This window comes from Pelobates fuscus, chromosome 6 (assembly GCF_036172605.1).
Source record: "Pelobates fuscus isolate aPelFus1 chromosome 6, aPelFus1.pri, whole genome shotgun sequence".
NCBI lineage: Eukaryota > Metazoa > Chordata > Amphibia > Anura > Pelobatidae > Pelobates > Pelobates fuscus.
In genome coordinates this window covers 36,247,848-36,253,609 of record NC_086322.1, presented here as the reverse complement: position 1 = coordinate 36,253,609, position 5,762 = coordinate 36,247,848, and positions in this window count along the sequence as shown.

Sequence of the window (5,762 nt, the reverse complement as noted above, 5' to 3'; positions counted from 1 at the left end):
GTGTCAGTGAGTATGTGTGTGTCTACCAGTGTGTGTCTGTCAGTAAGTGAGTGACATGAGGGGGCGGCAATACGGATTTTTGCCAAGGGCAGCAGAAATCCATGCACTGGTCCTGCATACACTCTTCCTTACATATACATTATTCAAATAATGTAATATTTATTTCAAAAATATTCTTTACTACCTTTAATCAGGCTTGTTCTCCAATATGGGATTAACATAGCTCGCATCCGCCCTTATTTAACACCAGACGCTGCCAAGGTGCTGGTCCATGCCGTTGTTCTTTCTTGCCTTGACTACTGCAATCCCCTTCTCCGTGGTCTTACGTGTTCCCAGAGTGCACCGCTGAAATCTATAATGAATGCGGCGGTGAGGCTCATTTTCCTGTCCGCCAGCACCTCCCATTGGCTTCCAGTAAGATATAGGGCTCAATTTAAGATTCTGGTGCTTACAAGTCCCTAAATAATGCTGCTCCATCTACCTATCCTCCCTAATACACAAGTATGCCTCGTCGAGTCCCCTGTGCTCTGCCGATAACCTACGTCTATCCTCTGTCCGTACTCCCACATCTGATGCTCACCTCCAAGACTTCTCCAGGGCTGCACCTTTTCTGTGTATCTCCATTCCCTTCTCCGGTAGACTTTCACCCAGTTTCCAATCCTTCAAAAAATCTTTAAAAACACACTTCTTCATTTAAACTGTTAGCGGGTATTAATTCCTCTCCCACCCCATGACAAGTTCTTAGTGAATACTTTTCAAGCAACCTATTTCATCACTCCTACTTATACCCTTTGTGTCACTATACCCCACTCCCTCTAGCACAGGCTTCCCCAAACTGAGTTGTAGTTCAGCAACATCTGGAGGGCCGGAGTTTAGGGAAGCCTCCTCTAGCATGTAAGCTCATTGAGCAGGGCTCTCAACTCCTCTGTTCCTGTGCGTCCATTTGTCTGGTTACAATTACGTGTCTGTTAGTCCACCCATTGTACAACACTACGGAATTTGCTGGTGCTATATAAATAATAATAATAATAAACGTAAATATCCGTGTTTACCTGTATCATTTGGAATTTAAATCAAAAAAGAAAAAGTATGTAAACCCTTTGGAATGATATGGATTTCTGCACAAATTGGCCATAAAATGTGATCTGATCATCATCTAAGTCACAGCAATAGACAATCACAGTCTGCTTAAGCTAATAACACACAAAGAATGAAATGTTGCCATGTTTTTATTGAACACACCATGTAAACTTTCACAGTGCAGGTGGAAAAAGTATGTGAACCCTTGGATTTAATAACTGGTTGAACCTCCTTTGGCAGCAATAACTTCAACCAAATGTTTCCTGTAGTTGCAGATCAGACGTGCACAACGGTCAGGAGTAATTCTTGACCATTCCTCTTTACAGAACTGTTTCAGTTCAGCAATATTCTTGGGATGTCTGGTGTGAATTGCTTTCTTGAGGTCATGCCACAGCATCTCAATCGGGTTGAGGTCAGGACTCTGACTGGGCCACTTCAGAAGGCGTATTTTCTTCTGTTTAAGCCATTCTGTTGTTGGGTCATTGTCCTGTTGCAACACCCATCTTCTGTTGAGCTTCAGCTGGTAGACAGATGGCCTTAAGTTCTCCTGCAAAATGTCTTGATAAACTTGGGAATTCATTTTTCCTTCGATCATAGCAATCCATCCAGGCCCTGACGCAGAAAAGCAGCCCCAAACCATGATGCCCCCACCACCATACTTCACAGTTGGGATGAGGTTTTGATATTGGTGTGCTGTGCCTCTTTTTCACCACACATAGTGTTGTGTGTTTCTTCCAAACAACTCAGCTTTGGTTTCATCTGTCCACAGAATATTTTTCCAGTACTGCTGTGGAACATCCAGGTGCTCTTGTGCAAACTGTAAACGTGCAGCAATGTTTTGTTTGGACAGCAGTGGCTTCCTCTGTGGTATCCTCCCATGAAATCCATTTTTGTTTAGTGTTTTACCTATTGTAGATTCGCTAACAGGGATGTTAGCATTTGCCAGTGACTTTTGTAAGTCTTTAGCTGACACTCTAGGATTCTTCTTCACCTCATTGCACCTGCGCTGTGCTCTTGCAGTCATCTTTACAGGAAGGCCACTCCTAGGGAGAGTAGCAGCAGTGCTGAACTTTCTCCATTTATAGACAATTTGTCTTACCGTGGATTGATGAACAGCAAGGCTTTTGGAGATACTTTTATAACCCTTTCCAGCTTTATGCAAGTCAACAATTCTTAATCGTAGGTCTTTTGTGCGAGGCATCATTCACATCAGGCAATGCTTCTTATGAAAAGCAAACCCAGAACTGGTGTGTGTTTTTTATAGGGCAGGGCTGTAACCAACACCTCCAATCTCATCTCATTGATTGGACTCCAGTTGGCCGACATCTTACTCCAATTAGCTATTGGAGATGTCATTAGTCTTGGGGTTCACATACTTTTACCACCTGCACTGTGAATGTTTACATGGTGTGTTCAATAAAAACATGGCAACATTTCATTCTTTGTGTGTTATTAGTTTAAGCAGCAGTGGCGTACATACCAGGGTCGACCCGGTATGTACTCTTCTCCTGGGGGGCCCAGGAGCCGGCCACCTCCGGGCCCCCCGAGGCTGGCCCTGCTTACACCCGGCGGGCAGTCAGGCTGGCTGGTGCGCAAGGGAGCACTCTCCCCTGACTGCTTCCTCTTCAGCTCCCTCGCGCACCGCAATGATACTGGAGCCGGAAGATGACGTCATCTTCCGGCGCCGGTATCAGTACGCAGCGCGCGAGGGAGCTGAAGAGGAAGCAGTCAGGGGAGAGTGCTCCCTTGTGCACCAGCCAGCCTGACTGCCCGCCAGGTGACCGCCCCCCCAGGAGCCCAGCAGCACCACTGGACCCCAGGGAATCCCCTCAGCACTCCAAAAGGTAAGGAGGCTGGGGGGATTAAATTTTTTTTTAAAAAGTGTTAGTGTGTGTGTGTGTGTGTGTGTGTGTTACTGAGAGTGTTAGTGTGTCTGTGTGTGTGTTACTGAGAGTGTTAGTGTGTCTGTGTGTGTGTTACTGTGAGTGTTAGTGTGTGTGTTACTGTGAGTGTGTGTGTGTGTGTTACTGTGAGTGTTACTGTGAATGTTAGTGTTACTGTGTGTGTTAGTGTTTCTGTGAGTGTTAGTGTGTGTGTGTTAGTGTTACTGTGAGTGTTAGTGCTACTGTGTGTGTTAGTGTTTCTGTGAGTGTTAGTGTGTGTGTGTTAGTGTTACTGTGAGTGTTAGTGTTACTCTGAGTGTTAGTGTTACTGTGTGTGTTAGTGTTACTGTGTGTGTTAGTGTTTCTGTGAGTGTTAGTGTGTGTGTTAGTGTTACTGTGAGTGTTAGTGTTACTGTGAGTGTTAGTGTGTGTGTTAGTGTTACTGTGAGTGTTGGTGTTACTGTGAGTGTTAGTGTGTGTGTTAGTGTTACTGTGTGTGTTAGTGTTACTGTGAGTGTTATTGTTACTGTGTGTGTTACTGTTAATGTGAGTGTTAGTGTGTGTGTTAGTGTTACTGTGAGTGTTTCTGTGAGTGTTAATGTGTGTGTCAGTGAGTGTGTTACTGTGTGTGTCTGTTACTGAGTGTGTTTGTGTTAGTGAGTCTGTTTGATGTCTGTTAGTGAGTGTGTGTTAGTGAGAGTGTATGTTTTGTAAGTGAGTGTGTTTGTATGTCTGTCGCTGAGTGTGTCTCTGTCAGTAAATGTGTGTGTCTGTTAGCTAGTGTGTATGCGTCTGTTCGTGAGAGTGTGTGTGTGTCTTCAGCACTTACCTTTCTCCAGTGCCGGACTCCCTTGGCGCTGGGGATTCCTCCGCCGCTCATGCTCCGAATGCGCATGCACGGCAAGAGCCGTGCGCGCATTCAAACCGCCCATAGGAAAGCATTACTCAATGCTCAATGCTTTCCTATGGACGTTCAGTGTCTTAGAATCGCGGAAGCTCCTCTAGCGGCTGTCAGTGAGACAGCCGCTAGAGGCTGGATTAACCCTCAGTGAAACATAGCAGTTTCTCTGAAACTGCTATGCTTTTAGCTGCAGGGTTAAAACTAGAGGGACCTGACACCCAGACCACTTAATTGAGCTGATGTGATCTGGGTGTCTGTAGTGGTCCTTTAACCCCTTAAGGACACATGACATGTGTGACATGTCACGATTCCCTTTTATTACAGAAGTTTGGTCCTTAAGGGGTTATGTGTGTGTGCATCTGCATGCACTGGTGTACATACCGCGGTCGCAGGGGTCGCAACCCCTGCGACCAGGTGCCCGCCGGATCAATTTTCGCACCGGGGCCCCATAGGTCATGTGTACGCCACTGTTAAGCAGACTGTGATTGTCTATTGTTGTGACTTAGAAGATGATCAGATCACATTTTATGACCAATTTGTGCAGAAATCCATATCATTCCAAAGGGTTCACATACTTTTTCTTGCAACTGTATATAAGATATAAGTAAAATATTTCTGAAGGTGTCAGTATGCTTTGTCTAAAAACTGTTAGCGTTAGCGTTTAACCCATTAAAAAAAGCTGACCATGCAGTGTTGTGGCATAAATATAACCCTTATGTGATTTTTTTTCTCTTTTTGCAGTCTTTATTTATGTAATGTTTAGTGTAAGATAGTTATGGACAATAGAGAAAAGATTGATGTAAAATATAATGTGTAGGTTCACAAAACGATAGCAGTCGGTGTGTACGTATGAGGTTACTTCCATGCATATATTTATTGTGTCATTTCACTGTCTTAAAGGGGTGCTCCGTGGACCAAAACAACTTCATCTAAATAAACGCTTACCTTTAGGGCTTAAACCATTCTTGGGTGTACGGGTAATATTTTGAGTATTCAAACACAGAGGTGAATTCCAGTCTGGTAAATATCCCTCATATTTAAACAGTCATTAAAATTGGGGGGAAAAAATTACAGGACATTGAAACCATCAGAAAATGTTTTGTAATACGAAAAAAGAAACAATAAAAAAAAAACAAAACAATATATATATTGTAACGGAAGGCTCCGTCACCTTGGTACTTTGAGAGGACTGCAGGTTAGCCTCTTTCCCACAAACTGTGGGTCTTTGCCTACAAGGGGGTTCTATTTGGGGAGGCTGGTTCACCGGGGACCATCGGTCTACTCTTCTCCCCTGGTTCGGGTTTACCACATTTACCCAAGCACTACGAGTCTCTCAGGGCTGCGGAGCTCTGTTAAGGTATTTGGGTTCTGTGTTTTGAAAGGGGGTTTTGCAGGCTGTTTTGCACCTTAAATTTATAAGAAAGTTTGTTTTATTGTACAGGTTTCCTGGCATCAGTGAGGATAAAGATTTCCTGGCATCGGCTATTGTTTGTATTTACTGTCACTATCTATACTCTTCGCGGTTGGTGATTTGCAAGTGAGGCCAACTTAACAGGATCCAGTCAGGATACCGAGGCCTGCTATATATATATATATATATATATATATATATATATATATATATATATATATATATATATATATAGTAAAACAATTGTAATTTAGGCACTCACCCCTGAATAAACTCAGATAAATCTTGCCTTTGGTGTGTCCACCGTCCAAATATAGATCAAGCGATAAACTGGAGCACTCAAAAGGACTTTTCTGTAGTGGATTTACACTTTGATGTAAGCTTTTTGTACAATAAATCCACTACAGAAAAGTCCTTTTGAGTGCTCCAGTTTATCGCTTGAGATATATATATATATATATATATATATATATATATATATATATAT